We start from the raw sequence: 23,762 nt of genomic DNA on the forward strand, positions 1-23,762 counted from the left end.
AGTTGGACCATAAAGAAAGCTGAGCACTGAAGAATTGATGCTTTTTTTTTATTTTTTAACTTTACAATATTGCATTTGTTTTGCCATATATCAACATGAATCCGCCACAGGTATACACTTGATCCCCATCCTGAACTCTCCTCCCTCCTCCCTCTCCGTACCATCCCTCTGGGTCATCCCAGTGCACCAGCCCCAAGCATCCAGTATCGTGCGTCGAATCTGGACTGGCGACTCGTTTCATGTATGACATTATACATGTTTCAATGCCATTGTCCCCAATCATTCCACCCTCTCCCTCTCCCACAGAGTCCAAAAAACTGTTCTATACATCAGTGTCTCTTTTGCTGTCTTGTATACAGGGTTATTGTTACCATCTTTCTAAATTCCATATATACGCTTTAGTATACTGTATTGGTGTTTTTCTTTCTGGCTTACTTCACTCTGTATAATAGGCTCCAGTTTCATCCACCTCATTAGAACTGATTCAAATGTATTCTTTTTAATGGCTGAAAATACCCCATTGTGTATATGTACCACAGCTTTCTTATCCATTCATCTGCTGATGGACATCTAGGTTGCTTCCATGTCCTGGCTATTATGAACAGTACTGCGATGAACAGTGGGGTACACGTGTCTCTTTCAATTCTGGTTTCCTCAGTGTGTATGCCCAGCAGTGGGATTGCTGGATCGTATGGCAGTTCTATTTCCAGTTTTTTAAGGAATCTCCACACTGTTCTCCATAGTGGCTGTACTAGTTTGCATTCCCACCAACAGTGTAAGAGGGTTCCCTTTTCTCCACACCCTCTCCAGCATTTATTGCTTGTAGACTTTTGGATCGCAGCCATTCTGACTGGTGTGAAATGGTACCTCATTGTGGTTTTGATTTGCATTTCTCTGATAATGAGTGATGTTGAGCATCTTTTCCTGTGTTTGTTAGCCATCTGTATGTCTTCTTTGGAGAAATGTCTGTTTGGTTCTTTGGCCCATTATTGATTGGGTCATTGATTTTTCTGGAATTGAGCTGTAGGAGTTGCTTGTATATTTTTGAGATTAGTTGTTTGTCAGTTGCTTCATTTGCTATTATTTTCTCCCATTCTGAAGGCTGTCTTTTCACCTTGCTTATTGTTTCCTTTGTTGTGCAGAAGCTTTTAAGTTTAATTAGGTCCCATTTATTCATTTTTGCTTTTATTTCCAATATTCTGGGAGGTGGGTCATAGAGGATCCTGCTGTGATGTATGTTGGAGAGTGTTTTCCCTATGTTCTCCTCTAGGAGTTTTATAGTTTTTGGTCTTACGTGTAGATCCTTAATCCATTTCGAGTTTATTTTTGTGTATGGTGTTAGAAAGTGTTCTAGTTTCATTCTTTTACAAGTGGTTGACCAGTTTTCCCAGCACCACTTGTTAAAGATTGTCTTTAACCCACTGTATATTCTTGCCTCCTTTGTCAAAGATAAGGTGTCCATAGGTGTGTGGCTTTATCTTTGGGCTTTCTATTTTGTTCCATTGATCTATATTTTTGTCTTTGTGCCAGTACCATACTGTCTTGATGACTGTGGCTTTGTAGTAGAGCCTGAAGTCAGGCAGGTTGATTCCTCCAGTTCCATTCTTCTTTCTCAAGATTGCTTTGGCTATTTGAGGTTTTTTGTATTTCCATACAAATTGTGAAATTATTTGTTCTAGCTCTGTGAAGAATACCATTGGTAGCTTGATAGGGATTGCATTGAATCTATAAATTGCTTTGGATAGTATACTCATTTTCACTATATTGATTCTTCCAATCCATGAACATGGTATATTTCTCCATCTATTAGTGTCCTCTTTGATTTCTTTCACCAGTGTTTTATAGTTTTATATATATAGAAATTTAATTTCTTTAGGTAGATATATTCCTAAGCATTTTATTCTTTTTGTTGCAATGGTGAATGGAATTGTTCCCTTAATTTCTCTTTCTGTTTTCTCATTATTAGTGTATAGGAATGCAAGGGATTTCTGTGTGTTGATTTTATATCCTGCAACTTTACTATATTCATTGATTAGTTCTAGTAATTTTCTGGTGGAGTCTTTAGGTTTTTCTATGTAGAGGATCATGTCATCTGCAAACAGTGAGAGTTTTACTTCTTCTTTTCCAATTTGGATTCCTTTGATTCCTTTTTCTGCTCTGATTGCTGTGGCCAAAACTTCCAAAACTATGTTGACTAGTAATGGTGAAAGTGGGCACCCTTGTCTTGTTCCTGACTTTAGAGGAAATGCTTTCAATTTTTCACCATTGAGAATAATGTTTGCTGTGGTTTTGTCATATATACCTTTATTTATGTTGAGGTATGTTCCTTCTATTCCTGCTTTCTGGAGAGTTTTTATCATAAATGGCTGTTGGATTTTGTCAAAGGGTTTCTCTGCATCTATTGAGATAATCATATGGTTTTTGTTTTTCAATTTGTTAATGTGGTGTATTACATTGATTGATTTGTGGATATTGAAGAATCCTTGCATCCCTGTGATAAAGCCCGCTTGGTCATGGTGTAGGATCTTTTTAATGTGTTGTTGGATTCTGATTGCTAGAATTTTGTTAAGGATTTTTGCATCTATGTTCATCAGTGATATTGGCCTGTAGTTTTCTTTTTTTGTGGGATCTTTGTCAGGTGTTGATATTGGGGTGATGGTGGCCTCATAGAATGAGTTCGGAAGTTTACCTTCCTCTGCAATTTTCTGGAAGAGTTTGAGTAGGATAGGTGTTAGCTCTTCTCTAAATTTTTGGTAGAATTCGGCTGTGAAGCCGTCTGGACCTGGGCTTTTGTTTTCTGGAAGATTTCTGATTACAGTTTCGACTTCTGTGCTTGTGATGGGTCTGTTAAGATTTTCTATTTCTTTCTGGTCGAGTTTTGGAAAGTTGTACTTTTCTAAGAATTTGTCCATTTCTTCCACATTGTCCATTTTATTGGCATATAATTGTTGATAGTAGTCTCTTATGATCCTTTGTACTTCTGTGTTGTCTGTTGTGATCTCTCCATTTTCATTTCTAATTTTATTGATTTGATTTTTCTCTCTTGTTTCTTGATGAGTCTGGCTAATGGTTCATCAATTTTATTTATCCTTTCAAAGAACCAGCTTTTGGCTTTGTTTGTTTTTGCTATGGTCTCTTTTGTTTCTTTTGCATTTATTTTTGCCCTAATTTTTAAGATTTCTTTCCTTCTACTAACCCTGGGGTTCTTCATTTCTTCCTTTTCTAGTTGCTTTAGGTGTAGAGTTAGGTTATTTATTTGACTTTTTTCTTGTTTCTTGAGGTATGCCTGTATTGCTATGAACCATTTAAAACAAATTCATAACAAGGCAGTAAAACTTATTTTAGACTTTCTCAAGTTGCATACAATGGAAACTAGCAGAATATAGTCTTAATTTTTAAATGACATTTTAATTTCTTCAATTTTTACACATTAAATGGATACAGTATATTACATGTTGTTGTTTAGTTACTAAACTGTGTCCACCTCTCTTTTCTGACCCCATGGACTGTAGCCTGCCATGCACCTCTGTCCATGGGGTTCTCCAGGCAAGAATACTGGAGTGGCTTGCCATTTCCTTCTCCAGGGGATCTATCTTTCCTACCCAGGCATTGAACCTGTGTCTCCTGCTTTGGCAGGTGGATTCTTTACCACTGAATCACTTGGGATGCCATATTAGAGAAGGAAATGGCAACCCACTCTAGTATTCTTGCCTGGAGAATCCCATGAACAGAGGAGCTTGGAGGGCTTTCAGTCGCAAAGAGTCAGACACGACTGAAGTGACTAGCACATTATATGCAATTATGTTTTAACAAACTTATTAGAATTAAAAAACTTAGTGTTGGTGACAGAGTAAGATGAAGTAAGAAGACCATTCATTTTCACTTTTGTTTAAGGCAAAGATTCTCAACTTTTCAATATTTTGTTTATGGATTTGATCCTCTTTAGAGAATCCTCTGTATCATCTCTAATAGTGATTTCCCCTCAACATGTCGTGAATTCCACGGTTTTAATGATACATTCTGTCATGCATGTATAAAATATAAATTGAAATATGACAACTTTCCATGTATTGTCTATGCAGGGAGTGTAGGGTGCTAAAAAACAAACGTTCTGTAATCTTTGCTTTTGTTTAAGGCAAAGCTTCAATTCCATCCCTTAAAAAATAGAGAGAACATAAAATGACGGACACAGACTTTATAATAATTATAAACCCTCAGACATTCTGCAAACATAATTGTATACATACATACAATATCTAAGTGGCAAACAGCAAACTTTATGAAAAAAAAATTCAATTTTTAGTTTGGAAGAATACAGTGAAAAACAGGAATAAAAATGTGCTGAATTCACTATTTGAAAGGAAAGGAGCTGGCAGGCAATTTCAAATAGAGGAAGCAATTGACTAACTAACCTAACAAATGTATTCAGATTTACAGGGCATTTGTTCATTGCAAAGAAAGCTAATTCACACACCTATTTGCACATAATGAATAATTATTTTCACTTGAATACTAAGAGAAGGAAGATACTATGAAGTGTATGTTTCATGAACTGCTGTTGGTCTGGATCTTACTTAGAGTCAAATACGCTCCTTCTTAAGAAAACTACCCTGCATCTCTGTACAAACCTCCATAGCTAATACCCTTTGTCTCTACTCAAGTGAATTGTAGAAGTGCTTGGACTTAGGTTCAAGGTTTTACAGGAAGCACTTTACACCTCCCATTTCCTCTTCTAATTGGGCTTCCATGTCCGCTGTTTTACGGTCAGCATTGCTCCTTGCATTGTTGAATTCAATATTCCTTTTTATTTGCAGCATCATAAAATAAGGCATTAATTAATTAGTCAAGCAAATGACCACAGTGATCTTGGCCCTAGATTAGTCTGGATTGCCTATCAGGTGAACTCAGGTAAATGTTATTGCCTGCCATTCCCTCTGACCTTTTGCAGTATTTACTGGACTCTTGGGCTCACCTGGGTGGAGTCTCTGAGAAGACCTTATCATAGAGGTCCAAATTCTTCTTGAATGGTTGATGGTGGAGATAGAAGCTCTGTTTCCAGACAAGACAGCAGGATGGAAGTCAAGCACTGATCCCCCAGCCAGAGTTAGGAGTCCATAAGCAACAACCATGTTCTGTTCATCCAAAGATTGCACAGGCTGAGGGATGCAGCAGAGGAGATATTTATAGCTCCCTATGTCTGCTCATTAGCACATTTCCCTCCTGTTATGCTAATCTCTAATAACTGGTTTCCTTCTGGGACACTGGTCTGGAGAGATAACAGAATTTTCCTGCTCATTCTCCGTGTCTAGGAGACACTGTTACAAGCCAGATTAATTCAGTGATTATTACATCTTCCATGATATCTCTTGTCTTCCAGAACAATAAACCTTAAGGTCCCAGCACTTTAGTCCAACTCTGAGTTCACTGTTAAGCTTGAAAAATCTGTTTTTATGTTCCTGATGAGAGCAAAATTAAATCTTACTATTTGAGACAATATGATGGATCCAGATAGTACTTTGCTAAGTGAAAAAAGTCAGATGGAGAAAGATTCACTTATATGTGGAATATCACTTTTATTTGGAGTAAAAAACACAAAACACATGAGTGAGAAAAAAAAAAGCGGACTCATAGATACAGACAACAAATGAATGCTTGACAGGGGGGAGAGTGATGATGGAGCAAAATAGGTGGTGGGGATTAAGAGATACACATATCCAGTTATAAAATAAGTAAGCCACAGAGATGTAATAAACAGTATAGGGAATATGGTCAATAATATTTTCATAACTTTGGGGACAGATGGTTATTGAACTGAACCAGTAGATCAATTCATAATGTATGCAAATGTCAGCTCACTATATATTACACCTGAAACTAGCAATCAGTTCAGTTCAGTTCAGTCGCTCAGTCGTGTCTGACTCTTTGCGACCCCATGAATTGCAGCATGCCAGGCCTCCCTGTCCATCACCAACTCCCGGAGTTCACTCAGACTCACGTTCCATCAAGTCAGTGATGCCGTCCAGCCACCTCATCCTCTGTCATCCCCTTCTTCTCCTGCTCCCAATCTCTCCCAGCATCAGAGTCTTTTCTAATGAGTCAACTCTTTGCATGAGGTGGCCAAAGTACTGGAGTTTCAGCTTTAGCATCATTGCTTCCAAAGAAATCCCAGGGCTGATCTCCTTCAGAATGGACTGGTTGGATCTCCTTGCAGTCCAAGGGACTCTCAAGATTGTATGCCAACTATATATCAATTATAGCACTATACACAAAAACAAACTCAAAATGGATTTAAGATCTGAAACTGTAAAACTTTTAGAGGAAAACAGGCACAATGCTCTTTGACATAAATTGCAGCAAGATCCTCTATGACTCACCTCCTCGAATAATGGAAATAAAAACAAAAATAAATAAATGAGCCAGGTGGTGCTAGTGGCAAAGAACCTGCCTGCCAATGTAGGGGATGTAAGAAACTTGGGTTCAATCCCTGGGTTGAGAAGATCCCTTGGAGTAGGGCATGGCAACCTACTCCAGTATCCTGGCCTGGAGAATCCCGTGGACAAAAGAGCCTGGCAGGCTGCATTCCATAGGTTCACAAAGAGATGGACACGACTGAAGTGACTTATCACACACACAATTAAACTTAAAAGCTTTTGCACAGCAAAAGAAACTATAAACAAGATGAAAAGACAGTCCTCAGAATGGGAGAAAATAATTGCAAATAAAGCAATTGACAAAGGATTAATTTCCAAAATATATAAGCAGCACATGCAGCTCAATAGCAGAAAAACAAACAACTCAATCAAAAAATGAGCAGAAGACCTAAACAGTTATTTCTCCAAAGAAGACACATAGATGACCAATAAACACATGAAAAGATGCTCAACATTGCTCATTATTAGAGAAATGGAAATCAAAAATACAATAAGGTATCACTTTACACTTGCCAGAATGACCATCATTAAGAAATCTGCAAACAATGAATGCAGGAGGGGTTGTGGAGCAAAAGGAACTCTCTGGCTCTGTTGGTAGGGATGTAATTGATACAATCACTGTGGAGAACAGTATGGAGATTCCTTACTGCTGCTGCTAAGTCACTTCAGTCGTGTCCGACTCTGTGCGACCCCATAGACAGCAGCCCACCAGGCTCCGCCGTCCCTGGGATTCTCCAGGCAAGAACACTGGAGTGGGTTGCCATTTCCTTCTCCAATGCATGAAAGTGGAAAGTGAAAGTGAAGTCGCTCAGTCGTGTCCGCCTCTTAGCGACTCCATGGACTGCAGCCCACCAGGCTCCTCCACCCATGGGATTTTCCAGGCAAGAGTACTGGAGTGGGGTGACATTAAGAAACTAAGAATAAAATTACCATATGTATCAGCAATCCCACTACTGGGCACAAACCCTGAGAAAACCATAATTCAAAAAGACACATGCATCTTTATGCTCATTGCAGCACTATTTAGGATAGCCAAGACTTGGAAGCAACCTGGATGTTTATTGACAGATGAATACTTAGCCACAAAAAGCAATGAAATTGAGTCAATTATAATGAGGTGGATGAACCTAGAGCCTGTTATACAGAATGAAGTAAGTCAGAAAGAGAAAAACAAATATCATATATCAATGCATATATATGGAATCTAGAAAAATGGTTCTGATGAACCTATTTGCGGGGCAGGAATGGAGATGTTGACATAGAGCACAGATTTGTGGACACAGTAGGGGAAGGAGAAGTTGGGGTGAATTGAGAGAGTAGCCCATATACATTACCATATGTTAAATAGATAGCTAGCGAGAAGTTGCTGTGTAATGCAGGGAGGTCAACCTGGTTCTTTGTAACAATCTATAGGGGTCGGGAGTGGGAGGGAGGTTCAAGATGGAGGGGGCATATGTGTAATTATGGCTGATTCACACTGTTGTATAGTAGAAACCAACAGAACACGGTAAAACAATTATCCTCCAATTCATTTCAGTCGCTCAGTCATGTCCGACTCTTTGCGACCCCATGGACTGCAGCAGGCCAGGCTTCCCTGTCCATCGCCAACCCCCAGAGTTCACTCAAACTCATGTCCATCGAGTTGGTGATGCCATCCAACCATCTTGTCCTCTGTTGTCCCCTTCTCCTCCTGCCTTCAATCTTTCCCAGCATCAGGGTCTTTTCCAACGAGTCAGTTCTTCTCATCAGGTGGTCAAAGTATTGGAGTTTCAGCTTTAGCATCAGTCCTTCCAATGAATATTCGGGACTGATTTCCTTTAGGATGGACTAGATGGATCTCCTTGCAGTCCAAGGGACTCTCTAGAGTCTTCTCCAACAGCACAGTTCAAGAGCATCAATTCTTTGCCGCTCAGCTTTCTTTATAGTCCAATCCTCGCATCCATACATGACTACTGGAAAAAACCATAGCTTTGACTTGATGGATCTTTGTTGGCAAAGTAATGTCTCTGCTTTTTAATATGCTGTCTAGATTGTTCATAGCTTTTCTTCCAAGGAGCAAGCATCTTTTAATTTCATGGCTGCAGTCACCATCTGCAGTGATTTTGGAGCCCCAAGAAAATAAAGTCTGTCACTGTTTCCACTGTTTCCCCATCTGTTTGCCATGAAGTGGTGGGACTGGATGTCTCGAATGTTGAGTTTTAAGACAGCTTTTAAACTCTCCTCTTTCACTTTCATCAAGAGGCTCTTTAGTTCTTCGATTTCTGCCATAAGAGTGGTGTCATCTGCATATCTGAGGTTATTGATATTTCTCCCGGCAATCTTGATTCTAGCTTGTGCTTCTTCCAGCCCAGTGTTTCTCATGATGTACTCTGCATAGAAGTTAAATAAGCAAGGGGAAAATATACAGCCTTGAAGTACTCCTTTCCCAATTTGGAACCAGTCTGTTGTTCCATGTCCAGTTCTAACTGTTGCTTTTTGACTTGCATACAGATTTCTCAGGAAGCAGATAAGGTGGTTTGGTATTCCCATGATAAAGGCTCTTGAGTGTCACCAAGTAACATATCTCTGAAAAAGATTTTATAGTAGGTTCAATAAGATCCTCTAAAACATAACCCACATCTTGATCCTCAGAAACTTGCAATATTGTGTTTTCAGAGCAAGGGAGGATTAAGGTAGCGGATATCTGAGCACTGAAGGGTTGATGCTTTTGAACTGTGGTGTTGGAGAAGACTCTTGAGAGTCCATTGGAGTGCAAGGAGATCCAGCCAGTCCATCCTAAAGGAAATTAGCCCTGGGTGTTCATTGGAAGGACTGATGCTGAAGCTGAGACTCCAATACTTTGGCCACCTCATGCGAAGAGTTGACTCATTGGAAAAGACTCTGATGCTGGGAGGGATTGGGGGCAGGAGAAGAAGGGGACGACAGAGGATGAGATGGCTGGATGGCATCACCGACTCGATGGACATGAGTCTGAGTGAACTCTGGGAGTCGGTGATGGACAGGGAGGTCTGGCGTGCTGTGATTCATGGGATCACAAACAGTCGGACACGACTGAGTGACTGAACTGAACTGATGATATGTTTGCTGATCAGCTGGCCCAAAGATAAAAGATTGGCCACGATTATTCAGGTACAAACTGGTGTAGTCAGCATGGTCCTTTGAATGTGGAAAAAACAAAATCGTTGAAATCAGAGGGAGATTTGAATATGCTGCTGACCTTGAAGATGGCTGATGGGCCATGAACCAAGGAATGTGTGTGCTCAAGAAACTGGAATATGAAGGAAATGGAGTCTCTCCTGGAAAACCCAGAAGGAATCCAGTCCTACAGAATCTTGATGTTAGCATTCTAATTGGGCTTCTGACTTCCAGAACTTAAGGCAGATATATTTGTTTCTTTTAAAGCCCTAGTGTGGTAATTTGTTATAGCATCAACAACAATATTACACAGACATCTATCCAATAAGATGTTTTTGGAGGTGACTAAATTTAAACTTTTCAGTTTCATTTTTTTTTTTTTTGTTTCCCCTGAGTAAGAACATTTTGTATTGAAAACCGGGTGTACGTGAAAGAAAAAAAAATCTAAAGTTAATTTGGACATTCTGCAAATGTGATACCAAGGATTTCTCATTTTATAAATGCAAATGTGATCCTGACTTTGAGTTTGAACATTAAGGTAGGAAAAATAATTTGTTATTAAAATTTAGGAAAACTATTCTACTTCAACACTTTTTGTCTAACTTTCTACACTTGAGTAATTTCCTGTTAATTCACCTATAACAATTTTTATTTCTATCTTCAATTCTTGATTAAAAACTTTTCAACATAAATGATGAGATTATGGAATTTCTCTGTGTACATATATGGCTTCCAAGGTGGCGTTAGTGGTAAAGAACCCTGCCAATACAGGAGACATAAGAGATGTGGGTTTGATCCCTGGGTTGGGAAGGTCCCCTGGAGGAGGGCATGGCAACCCACTCCAGTATTCTTGCTTGGAGAATCCAATGGACAGAGGAGCCTGGAGGGCTACAGTCCATAGGGTCGCAAAAAGTTGGGCACGACTGAAGGGACTTAGGCCACTTGCAGCCCATGTACATATATGTGTGTTTATTTATAAGAAAATCTTATATAAATACACATACACATAAACACTACTAATTCATGAAATAGCTGTTATACTCAAAAAGGTTTTCACACATTTAATTTATTCCTCCTCACATTCTTCTGAATTAGGCTTATTGTTCCACATGAACACTAGAAATAAAGAACCTGAGGCTAAGGGATATTCAACTTTTATTTTTATAATTATGTAACAATGAAATGAAAGCTTTTGTACACCTCCTCTAATTCTATTAATACGTAAATAAACCTAGGCAGTATGTACTCAATTTTCATATGGTTCCTTGAATTCAGCAAATTGTACACCTTACACGTGTGCTGTATATGTTTGCATTATACTTCAATCAGTTAAATTAAAAGGAAAAAACATCTAATGATGCATGGCTCAAGGTAAGACCTGGAACCAGGTAGCTGAGTCACATTTTAATAACAGAGTTAAGGAGACATATCACTAGATAGAAAGCAAAATGTCATATGTGGATGCAAGTGACACTGACTTAAGGCAAATCAAATTTGGTAAACTTATCTTTTTGTAAACTAGATTAACCTATACATAGAGTGCTCTGCTGTGCTGTGCTAAGTGACTTCAATCATGTCCAGTTCTTTGCGACTCCATGAACTGTAGCCCACCAGGCTTCTCTGTCCATGGGATTCTCCAGGCAAGAATACTAAAGTGGGTTGCCATGCCCTCCTCCAGGGAATCTTCCTGGCCCAGGGATGGACCATGTCTTTTACATCTCCTGCACTGGCTTGTGGGTCCTTTACCACTAGTGCCACCCGGGAAGTCCCTATACATGGAGTACATTGACATAATTTGGCTCAAGCCAGTGGTATATCCTGGAGGAGGAGATGGCAACCCACTCCAGGGTTTTTGCCTGGAGAATCCCATGGACAGAGGAGCCTGGTAGGCTACAGTCCATGAGGTCACAAAGAGTCGGACACGACTGAAGTGACTTAGCACGGTGGTATATACAACAGTCTCACAAAAATATTATACATGAACTATGAAAAGATGATGTAGTGGCTCACAGCTGACTATAGACTGTGACTATTGAAGCATAGATCAAAATGACTCTGAAACATAAAATCTCATCTGGTAATTAAGTCATTATGTAAACCATGCCATTTGTGAAAGCTTGTTATGCAGCTTTAGGTAGCTGGTGTGTGTGTGTGTGTTAGTCTCTCAGTTGTGTCCGACTCTGCGATCCCATGGACTGTAGCCCACCAGGCTTCTCCTTCTGTGGAATTATCTAGGCAAAAAGACTGGAGTGGGTAGCCATTCCCTTCTGCAGGGGAATCTTCCCAACCCAGGGATGCAAACTGAGTCTCTCTCATTGCAGGCAGATCCTTTACCATCCGAGCCACCAGCTAGCTGGTGAGGTTTCACAAATGGAAGAGATTTTCTTAGAGTAGAAGTCAGACACCAGCCAGAAGACCTCCACCCAGAGGTTGAGCTGCAAAATAATCTCAAGAAGTCATTAAGAAAGTTGCTAGAATAAGCAAGTTGGATCACTGGATTAATTTTACAGAAAAAGTGGGAATGTCCAGCTCTACAGAATGGCAGTCGTAACACCATTAAGCTGTCTAACAAAGAATATAGGACTCTGATGTTCCAGGACACCAGAACCAGCAGTTCAGGGAGCTGGGGTTTCATGGTGGCCATATAGTGAAAGGGTGACAGATTGCTACAAACTAGTCACAGGCCATCACGTTCAGGAGGAAGCTTTCCAATTCTATAAAGTATATGAAACAGTACATCTGAGTGATGCAGAGTTCAAAGATTATAACTTGGCTCTGGGTCTGTATATTCACTAGCATTTTGGGGATGGCGGTGGAGGTGAAACAAATGTCTACAACACATATCATAAACCATTCATGGTTATGAGAAAATGAAGGAATGGTGTTTATCTCCACTATAGCAATGACAGAAATCATATTACAGGTAGCAGTGAAAGCTGTCAAGCAGAAATAAGAAAATTAAGTACAAATCGAAAAAGGCCAAACAATCCTTCACGACTGTGTAAAAATCTTCCCTGACACATAAACACCAATCCTTCATATGCCAATGAGTAGTTACACAGCATAATAAATAATTTGCATTGTGATACAATGTATGAATTGTAATTCTGCTTCATCATATTGAAGGCTATAATTCTAAGGCCATCTTAGGTCAACCTGTTAGATAAAACCTGTCTATCAATGAAGACTTCCCTTTCAGACATGTATTTGATAATCGTTTTGCCAGTGGCTATGATAAGCATGGTGGTCACCCATCTAAGAGAGAACTGTATCCTAAAGAGGAGTGTAAAAATCAATGAAGTTGCTCAGTCATGTCTGACTCTTTGCAACCCCTTGGACTGTAGCCCACCAGGATCTTCCATCAATGGGATTTTTCCAGGCAAGAGTACTAGAGTGGGTTGCCATTTCCTTTTCCGGGGGATCTTCCCGACCCAGGGATGGAACTCAGATCTCCTGTGTTGCAGGCAGATGCTTTACCATCTGAACCACCAGGGAAGCCCATATAAAAATCAATGGCCTGCTAAACTCACAGTGCTATGTTACAGTCTAAGTGGTGAGAAAGAACAGTCAAGATAGTGATGTACAAGGAATATTAGGTATGAAAGTGAATATTTTATCTTAGATTTTTCTCTATTATAAATTTCCTTGGTCATCCAGTGTACTTTTTTTGATAGGGTTAATACAACCAATGACAATTCTTTTAGTAAAACGAAAGAAAAATATTTGGTGTGTTATAGGCCATTCGAGAAAAAGCATTTTTTTAAAAATGGAAATTACCCTGTTTGCCATTTTCACTGTTGGAGAAATTATGCTGCTATGTTGTCAAATAGGCATATGAATAAATTTACTGCCTCTTCCTCTTCAAAAGATCTGTATTGTCTCATTAGGAAAATGGGAATTTCCAAATATTTTTGATATATTGTTGAAATAAATTTGAAAAAGTAGGAAAAAAACAAAGGAGGAACTTCCTTGGTGGCTCAGATGGTAAAGTACCTGCCTGCAATGTGGGAGACCCAGGTTCAATCCCTGGGTCTAATACTTTGTGCTGCCAGTTTAGGGGGCCTAGTTTGATCCCTGGTCAGGGAGCTAGATCCCACATGCCACAACTGAGAGTTCACATGCCTCATTGAAGACCTGGCACAGCCACATAAATAAATACATCAATCAATCAATGAATGAAGTCGCTCAGTCATGTCCGACTCTTTGCAACCCCACGGACTTTAGCCCACCAGGCTCCTCTGTCATAATACAAAAAAAAAAAAAAAAAGGAGGCTGACAATCTGCTGGAAGGCTGTGTGTCACCAATGGCCAGAGGATGTTCAAAGGCAAGGTGTTTTGTGTTTCATTTTAAGCTGCTTGCTCTGTGCTGAAAAGTAATTGCCTGAGGGGAGAACAAGATGGTGGAGGAGTAGCTGGACATGGAGTACATATGTTTTCATGGATACATAAGGAATATACCTTCAGACACAGAAGGGCATACAGAACGTCAGCTGAGAGTGGACAGGAGTATCTGACCAGAGGAAAAGAGTATATAGAACCATGCACAATACATCAGCAGCTGAACAACAGAGAGGCTGGCCCATCAAGCCCCTGACACATTAAACTACAGAGTACGACCCCACCCAGGGTGCCCCTTTAAGTGCCTGATGTGCCAAACAACAAAGAAGGACCCCAGGCAAGGGAGCCCTCTAAGTGCCTGAATGGGTGGAACTACGGAGAAAGCTGGCCAAAGAGGCCTTCTGATCGCCAGCTACAAGAGGCTCGAAGAAAGACTCGGATAGGGCCATAACTCCTGTGGTGGAGGCAGTCCATGTCCCTGCACACTTGGCGCCGCCAGGGTCCCCGCAAGCCAAGCAGCTGCACCACCTTCATGCTCAACTCTTACTGGGGCAGAGCTGCCACAAACAAAAAAAGTCTTGCTTCTATGTGTGAAGGTTGCTTTGGTAGTGTCCAATTCTTTGCGACCCCGTGGACTGTGGGCTGGCAGGCTTTTCTGTCAGGAAAGAGGGTTCTCAAGGCAAGAATACTGGTGCCTATTGGCCAATACTGGTTTCCATACCATTCTAGAGCACTATATTTCCTGCTGTCCTAGAAGCCAACTCTCCTGAGTACCTTGTGCTGCCAGAACCTCAGCAACCTAAGCAGCTGCACCACCTCCACACTTGGCCTTCACAGGGGCAAACCCAAGTCCTCCAGGGCAGCCTCAGGAGCGAATCCCAGTGGACAACCCACATGCAGAGGTGGAAATAAACCCACAATTGAAACCCAGGGACAGTGTTGTTAAGGAAGAAGATCCAAAACCCTCCCACCAGCTGTACTAGCTGTAGATTAAATCCACATGATCAACTAGGCAGACTCTGTGTCTATGGAATATATAAAAGGCCATTGGGAGCTCCCCAAAAAGAAAATGCACTAGTTCTGATAACTGTGGACATTGGAAGCAAGAACACAGAGGAATAGGACCTGATTAGAATCTGCACTGCCCCCACAGCAAGTCCAGAGATCACCACAGTGTTGGAGGGCATCCTAGGGAGGTGAGGTGGACTGTGACTCCCGAGGGAAAGGATTCTGACAGCAGTGACTCAAGAAAAACATTTATTGTTCTTATGTTTTGACTTACTCTGTAGATGCTTTTGGATCCCCCCCCCCCCCACCATTTCCCACCTCTGTTGTAGTTGTCAATTTTATTGGGACTACAAGCTTTTGAGCTTTTTTTTTTTTCTCAGTCACATTTTTATTGCTGTTATAAACCTCTGCCTCTACGTTGGGCTTTTGTAGTTCTGTGGAGTTTTCCTTTTTCTTTTCTTTTTTAGCAATTTTAATTTTTAAAACCTACTATTATTATTATTTTCTACATTTATTCCTTTGTTTGCTTTTTCTACTGTTCTATTCCCCTTGCAGTTAATCTTTAATGTATGTAAATCTTCTTTATCTATCTCTATTAAACTTTGCATATTTATTCTTTCTTTCTTTTCTTTCCTCTCTACATATTTGTTAGTTTTATTTTCATTACTTTTTCCCCCAATTGGCAGCTTGCTCTAGTTTTGTTTTCCAGTTTGTGCTTTAACTAGTTTTGTTCTGGTATAGATATAATTTTTGGTTGCCTTTGTTCGCTGGGTCAATCTACTGTACTTTATTTTTGCTGGACTGTTTTGATTTTGCTTATGGGTGTATATATATATATGTGTGTGTGTGTGTATTCAGTCACACTTTTTACTGTTGCTATAAATCTCTGCCTCTTTGTTGGGCTTTTACAGTTTTGTGGAGTTTTCCTTTTCTTTTTTCCCTTTTTTCTTTCTTCCATTTTTTTTTCTTTTCTCATTTTTATAGTTTCAATTTTTAAAAAATCTATTATATTTTTCCTACACATATTCCTTTGTTTTCCTTTCCTACTATTCTTTTCCCCTTGCATTAATCTTTAATGAATATAAATCTTCATCTACCTCTATTAACTTTGCATATCTATCCTTTCTTTCCTTTCCTCTAAACATATTTGTTAGTTTTGTTTTCATTGCTTTATCCCCCACTTGGAACTTTGCTTTAGTTTTGTTTTCAAGTTTGTGCTTTAGTTAGCTTTGTTCTTAACTGCTAAATATAATTTTTGATTTACTTTGTTTGCTGGGTCATCTACTGTACTTTATTTTTGTTGGACTGTTTTCACTTTGCTCATGAGTGTATATGTATATATCTATATTTCATTATTTTAATTAGTATTTGCCTGATTTTGTAACTGCCATTTGTCTGGGATTCATCCTTGGTTAATCATTTTTGGATATTTGTTTTAATCTCACTTAATGTCATATCAAACGACTTGTGGAATCTTCATTCCTGACCTGAGATCAAGCCCCGAGCCTTTGGAGTGGGAGCACTGACTCCTAGACTCTAGATTACCAGAGAACTAACCCTAGGAGTATCAAATAGTGAGAACTCACACAAAGGAAACTACTTGAATACAAGACCTGGCATCACCCAACTACCAGTAGCACCTTGTGCAGGAAGTGAAGTGAAGTGAAGTCGCTAGTCGTGTCCCACTCTTTGCGACCCATGGACTGTAGCCTACCAGGCTCCTCAGTCCACGGAATTTTCCAGGCAAGAGTACTTACTGGAATGTGTTGCCATGCCTCATCTAAACAACAAACAAAACAAAAATACAAACCCAATCATCAGCAGACGGGATTACAGCCTCACTCAGCTTTGCTGATCAGAGGAAAAACAAACAAAAACTCAGCACAAATCTCACTCTATAGGAAGCTCACACAAACCACTGGACCAACCTTAGGAGGGCAGAAACCAAAAGGAAGAAAGAATTGAACCTTGAAGCCTGGGAAAAGGAAACCTTAAACACAAGGTATTTTTTTCTAAGTTTAAAAAAAAAAATAATGAAAAGGCAGAGAAATACTAAACAATTTAAGGAACAAACTAGAAGCACAGAAGTCCAAATAAATGAAGAGGAAATAGGCCAACTATCCGAAAAAAATTATTCAGAATAATGATAGTAAAGATGATCAAAAACTTTGAAAACAACATAGAGAAAATGCAAGAATCAATTTACAAAGACCTAGAAGAATTAAAGAATAAACATACAGAGACAAACAAGACAATTATTGAAATTAAAAATACTCTAGAAGGAATCAATAGCAGAATATTTGAAGCAGAAGAATGAATCAGTGAGCTGGAAGGTAAAATGGTAGAAATAACTTCTGAAAAGCAGAATAAAGTAAAAAGAAGGAAAAGAACTGAGGATGGTCTTAGAGACCTCTGGGACAACATCAAACACACCAACATTTGAATTATAGGGGTCCCAGAAGAAGACGAGAAAAAGAAAGAGCATGAGAAAAATTTTGAAGGGATTACAGTGGAAAATTTCCAACATGGAAAAGGAAATAGTCAATCAAGTCCAAGAGAAACAAAGAGTCTCATACAGGATTAAATCCAAGGAGAAACACACCAAGGCACATACTAATCAAACTAACAAAGACTAAACACAAAGAAAGAGTATTAAAAACAGTAAGGGGAAGAAACAAGTAACATACAAGGGAAACCCCATATGCTTAACAGCTGACCTTTCAGCAGAAACTCAGCAGGCCAGAAGGGAATGGCAGGATATATTTAAAGTATCGAAAGGGAAAAATCTACAACCAAGATTACAGTACCTGGCAAGGATCTCATTTAAAATTGATGGAGAAATAAAAAGCTTTTCAGACAAGCAGAAATTAAGAGAATTCAATACCACCAAACCAGTTTTACAACAAAGGATAAAGGAACTTATATAGTCAAGAAATAGAAGAGAAGAAAAAAGATCTACAAAATCAACCCCTAACAATTAAGAAAATGGCAATAGGAACATATATATCAATAATTACTTTAAATGTAAATGGATTAAGTGCTCCAACCAAAAGACAGAGACTGGCTGATTGGATACAAAAACAAGACCCATATACATGCTGTCTACAGGAAACTCATTTCAGACCTAAAGACACATATAGACTGAAAGTGAGAAGATAGAAAAATATATTCCATGCAAATGGGAAGCAAAAGAAAGCTGGAGTAGCAATCCTAATATCAGACAAAATAGACCATTAAATAAAGAAGATTACAAGAGATAAGGAAGGACACTACATCATGATCAAGGAATCAATCCAAGAGGAAGACATAAAAATTGTAAATATCTATGCACCCAACATAGGAGCACCTCAATACATAAGACAAACACTAACAGAAATAAAAGGAGAAATTGACAGTAACACAATAATAGTAGAAGACTTTAACACCTGTCACACCAATGGATAGGTCATCAAAAAAGAAAATTAATAAGGAAACACAAGTCTTAAATGATACATTAGATGAGATGGATCTCATTGATATCAATACATTCCATACAAATGTAGAAGAATACACCTTCTTCTCAAATGCACATGGACCATTCTCTAGGATAGACCACATCATGGGTCACAAATCAAACCCTAGTAAATTTAAGAAAACTGAAATCATATCAAGCATCTTCTCTGAACACAACACTATGAGATTAGATAGCAATTACAAAAAAAAAAAAAAAAAACTATAAAAAATACAAACACATGGAGATTAAACAACATGTTTCTAAATATCCAACATGTTACTGAAGAAATAAAAAGGGAAATAAAAAATATGTCTAGAAACAAATGACAATGAAAACATGGCAACTCAAAATCTATGGGATGCAGCAAAAACAGTTCTAAGAGGGAAGTATATAGCAATACAACCTTACCTCAAGAAACAAGAAAAACATCGAATAGACAACCAACTCTACACCTAAAACAACTGGAAAAAGAAGAACAAAAAAATCCCCCAAATTAGTCAGTTCAGTCAGTCAGTTCAGTCTCTCAGTCGTGTCCGACTCTTTGCGACCCCATGAATCGCAGCATGCCAGGACTCCCTGTTCATTACCAACTCCCGGAGTTTACCCAAACTCATGTCCATCATGTTGGTGATGCCATCCAGCCATCTCATCCTCTGTTGTCCCCTTCTCCTCCTGCTCCCAATCCCTTCCAGCATCAGAGTCTTTTCCAATGAGTCAGCTCTTCGCATGAGGTGGCCAAAGTATTGGAGTTTCAGCTTCAGCATCAGTCCTTCCAATGAACACCCAGGACTCATCTCCCTTGGGATGGACTGATTGGATGTCCTCGCAGTCCAAGGGACTCTCAAGAGTCTTCTCCATCACTGCAGTTCAAAATTAGTAGAAGGAAATAAATTTAAAAAAATGAAGAAAGAAAGAAATAAATGAAGGAAAGAAACAATAGTAAAGATTAATACAACTAAAAGCTGGTTCTTTGAGAAGACAAAGAGAATTGACAAGACTTTAGCCACACTAATCAAGAAAAAAAAGAAGAATAAAACCAACAAATTAGAAATGAAAAAGGAGAGGTTACAACAGACAATGCAGAATAAGGACTATAAGACATTATTATGAACAGCTATGTGGCAATAAAATGGACAACCTGGAAGAAATGGACAGATTCTTAGAACAGTTTAATCTTCTAAGATTGAACAAAGAAGAAATAGAAATTATGAATAACCCAATTACAGTCACTAAAATTGAAACTGTGATAAAAAATCTCCCCCAAAACGGAAGCCCAGGACCACATGGCTTCACAGGAGAATTCTATCAAACATTTAGAGAAGAGCTAATGCCTATCCTTCTAAAACCCTTTCAAAAAACTGCAGAGGAAGGAACACTTCCAAAATCATTCTACAAGACCACCATTACCCTGATACCAAAACTAGACAAAGACAACACAAAAAAGGAAACTGCAGGCCAATATGACAGATGAACATAGATACAAATATCCTCAACAAATTTAGCAAACAGAATTCAATAACACATCAACATGATCAAGTTGGGTTTATTCCAGGCATGCAAGGATTCTTCAATATATCTAAATCAATCAAATGTGACACACCATATTAACAAATTGAAAGATAAAAACCATATGATCATCTCAATAGATGCAGAAAAAAACCTTTGACAAAATTAAGCACCCATTTATGATCAAAACTCTTCAAAAAATGGGCATAGAAGGAACCTACCTTAGCATAGTAAAAGCCATATATGGTAAGCCCACAGCAAACATTATTCTCAATGGTGAAAAATTGAAAGCATTCCCCTTAAGATCAGGAGCAAGACAAGGGTGTTCACTTTCACCACTATTATTAAACATAGTTTTGGACGTCCTAGCTACAGCAATCAGAGAAGAAAAAGAAATAAAAGGAATCCATATTGGAAAACAAGAAGTAAAGCTCTCACTGTTTGCAGATGACATGATACTGTACATAGAAAGCCCTAAAAATAGTATCAGATAATTACTAGAGCTAATTAGTGAATTTAGCAAAGTTGCAGAATACAAAATCAATACACAGAAATCACTTGCATTTCTATATACTAACAATGAAAAATCAGAAAGAGAAATTAAGGAATCAATTCCATTCACCATTGCAACAAAAAGAATTAAATATCTAGGAATAAACTTACCGAAGGAGACAAAAGAACTGTACAAAGAAAATTATAAGACACTAATGAATTAAATAAAGACAACATAAACAGATGGAGAGATATTCTATGCTCCTGGGTAGGAGGAATCAATATTGTGAAAATGACTATACTACCAAATGCAATCTACAGATTCAATGTGATCCCTATGAAATTACCAATGGCATTTTTCGCAGAACTAGAACAAAAATTTCACAATTCATATGGAAACACAAAAGATCCCAAATAGCCAAAGCAGTCCCGAGAAATAGAGCGGAGCTGGAGGAATCAATCTTCCTGACTTCAGATTATACTACAAAGGTACAGTCATCAAGACAGCACGGTACTGGCATAAAAACAGAAACACAAACCAATGGAACAAGATAGAAAGCCCAGAAATAAACCCATGCACTGATGGGTACCCTATTTTTGACAAAGGAGGAATGGGGTAAAGACAGCCTCTTCAATAAATGGTTCTGGGAAAACTGGACAGTTGCATGTAAAAGAATGAAATTAGAACACTTCCTAACATCAAACACAAAGACAAACTCCAAATGGATTAAAGGCCTAAATATAAGACCAGAAACTATAAAATTCTTGGAGGAAAACATAGGCAGAACACTCGATGACATAAATCAAAGCAAGATCCTATATGACCCACATCCTAGAGTAATGGAAATAGAAACAAAAGTAAACAAATGGGACTTGATTAAGCTTAAAAGCTTTTGCATGGCAAAGGAAACTATAAGCAAGGTGAAAAGACAGCTGTCAGAATGGGAGAAAATAATTGCAAATGAAACAACTGACAAAGGATTAATTTCCAAAATATACAAGTAGTTCATACAACTCAATGCCAGAAAAACAAACAACTCAATCAAAAAGTGGAAAACGTACTTAAACAGACATTTCTCCAAAGAAGACATACAGATGGCTAACAAATACATGAAAAGATGCTCTACACTACTCATTATTACAGAAATGAAAATCAAAACTGCAAAGAGGTATCACCTCACACTGGTTAGAATGGCCATCATTAAAAAGTCTACAAACAATAAATGCTGGAGAGGGTGTGGAGAAAAGGGAATGCTCTTGCACTGTTGGTGGGTGTGTAAATTGATACAACCTCTATGGAAGACGGTATGGAGATTCCTTAAAAGCTAGGAATAAAACCACCTTATGATCCAGCAATACCACTTCTAGGAATATACCATGAGGAGACAAAAATTGAAAAAGACACATGTATCCCATTGTTCATTGCAGCAGTATTTATAATAGGTAGAATGTGGAAGCAACCTAGATGTCCATTGACAGATGATTGGATGAAGAAGTTGTGGTACATATACACAGTAGAATGTTACTCAGCCATAAAAAGGAATGCATTTGAGTCAGTTCTGATGAGGTGGGTGAACCTAGAACCTATTATACAGAGTAAAGTGAGTCAGAAAGAGAAAGATACATTTTATGTTCTAACACATATATACGGAATCGAGAAAAATGGTACTGAGGTATTTATTTACAGGGCAGCAATGGAGAAACAGACATAGAGAATAGACTTATGGACATAGAGAGAGGGGAGGAGAGGGTGAGATGCATCGAAAGAGTAACATGGAAACGTACTCTGCCATATGTAAAATAGAGAGCCAATGGGAATTTGCTGTATAGCTCAGGGGCTCTGTATCAACCTAGAGGGGTGGAATGGGCTGGGAAATGGGAGAGAGGTTTAAAAGGGAGGAGATATATGTATACCTATGGCTGATTCATGTTGAGAATACAATAAAATTCTCTAAAGCAATTATCCTTAAATAAAAAAATTAATTAAAAATATAAAACAAGGGAAAATTTGCTGGATATCAAAGGAAGAAGAAAGCTTATTAAAATGAGCTACAAGTTAATATAGAAAAGTTGAAATCAAAGAAATGGAAATTCAAGAAAATAAAAGTAGCAAGTTCTGCTTTCATAGTCTGATCAAACAGTCACAATATCTGACTCCAAAGCTTTGACCTCTTCAATCTTAGGTACTTCTTCAGTTTTACAATTGACCTTTATATATTTCCCTTCACAAACAATGCTTTCAGAGCCCTCTTCATGTCTTTATTCCTCAGGCTATAGATGAAGGGGTTCAGCATAGGTGTGATGACTGTGTACATCACCGAGGCTGTTGCACTTGAGTGTGCATTGTGGGTAGCTGCAGAGCTAAGGTACACTCCAAGCATCGTACAATAAAATAAGGAGACGATGGTGAGGTGAGATGCACAGGTGGAAAATGCTTTATATTTCCCCTGAGCTGATGAGATTCTGCATACAGAGGAAACTATTTTAGAATATGAACAAAGGATACCAAAGAAGGGACCACCACACAGCAGGACAGCTGCAAAATACATCACTATGTTATTAAGAAAGGTGTCAGAACAGGCAAGTTGGACCATATGATTGAGTTCACAGAAAAAGTGGGGAATTTCAATGTTTGTGCAGAAGGACAGTCACAACACCATTAAGCTTTGTAATAAGGAATTCAGGACACTTATGATCCAGGATATCAGCACCAGTAGTCCACAGAGCTGGGGGTTCATGATGACTGTGTAGTGGAGAGGTTGACAAATGGCCACAAAGCGGTCATAGGCCATCACGGTCAGGAGGAGGATGTTCAACACTGCAAAGAGGATGAGAAAATAAATCTGTGTGATGCATTCTTTATAGCTGATAACTTTGCTTTGTGTCCAGATATTCCATAGCATCTTTGGGATGGTGGTGGAGGTGAAACAGATGTCCACAAAGGACAGGTTGGAGAGGAAGAAGTACATGGGTGTGTGCAGGTGGGCATCTGAAGTGATGGCCAAGATGATGAGCAGATTTCCAAACATAGTGGTCAGGTACGTGGAGAGGAAAAGCCCAAATATGAGGGGCTGTACTTTTACTTCCTCTGAAAGTCCCAGAAGGAGAAATTCTAGAATTTGCGTATCATTGTCTGGTTCCATGCAGGAAGGTGACTTCTGGAAAAGAAAGGCTATAACATGGTTAATTTTCACACAAACTTGTTTTACTCACATATTCAAAATGGTGTTTCAAATTTATATTTTGTTGTCAAATATTAATTTGATATTTTGTGTACTTTGTATAGCCCATGGAAGGTATCTTTGTGCCCCACATAATGTGGAATTTTTTCCCCAACCAGCTTTTATCATAAGGGTCAT

At 38.8% G+C, this 23,762-nt stretch overlaps 1 pseudogene; it reads right to left on the reverse strand.

Annotated features, from left to right (window-relative positions):
* Positions 1-22,613: 22,613 nt before the first annotated feature.
* On the reverse strand, positions 22,614-23,546 carry LOC109560836 (olfactory receptor 7A17-like; annotated as a pseudogene).
* Positions 23,547-23,762: the final 216 nt, after the last annotated feature.

This window comes from Bos indicus, chromosome 7, assembly GCF_029378745.1.
Source record: "Bos indicus isolate NIAB-ARS_2022 breed Sahiwal x Tharparkar chromosome 7, NIAB-ARS_B.indTharparkar_mat_pri_1.0, whole genome shotgun sequence".
NCBI lineage: Eukaryota > Metazoa > Chordata > Mammalia > Artiodactyla > Bovidae > Bos > Bos indicus.